Source organism: Neodiprion pinetum, chromosome 3, assembly GCF_021155775.2.
Source record: "Neodiprion pinetum isolate iyNeoPine1 chromosome 3, iyNeoPine1.2, whole genome shotgun sequence".
Lineage (NCBI taxonomy): Eukaryota > Metazoa > Arthropoda > Insecta > Hymenoptera > Diprionidae > Neodiprion > Neodiprion pinetum.
The window spans coordinates 36,760,467-36,760,971 of record NC_060234.1 but is presented as its reverse complement, the minus strand read 5'-3'; positions in this window follow the sequence as shown (position 1 = coordinate 36,760,971).

Below are 505 nucleotides of genomic sequence, written 5' to 3'. Positions count from 1 at the left end.
GATGCGGTAATTACATTTCCTGCATTTTTACAGTCGATCAGTGTTCGTCCCTCTATTCCAATATCTCGATATTACCGTCGAGAAACTAGTCGGAATGCAGTTTTCCCGCAATTTTCTCAATCAGTCCACGTAAACTTATAGATCTCATTGTATGTATGCACGTACATGCGGTGAAGGCTGTCAATGAAACATTGAAAACATATGCATTCGGAAGAGGGTGCAGAACTGATTGCCGGTTTCAGGCTGTTGCGTAATAAATACATACTCCCTTATCTTTTCCTCCGTATCTTCATTCAACCATCCTTATAAAATTATACCAGTTAATCAATACTTTCGCAGCGTAATATTTCCTCAGGAAAATGTAACGTAAGTCTGTAATTATTTTACTACTTGTATTACGAATTAGAGAACGCAATTTGCATTGATCACAAGGTGCTAAATTTTCTCAGCGTAATACTCACAGCGATGTTCAAGTCTAATGAAATTAGTAACCCTCTTGTAAAAT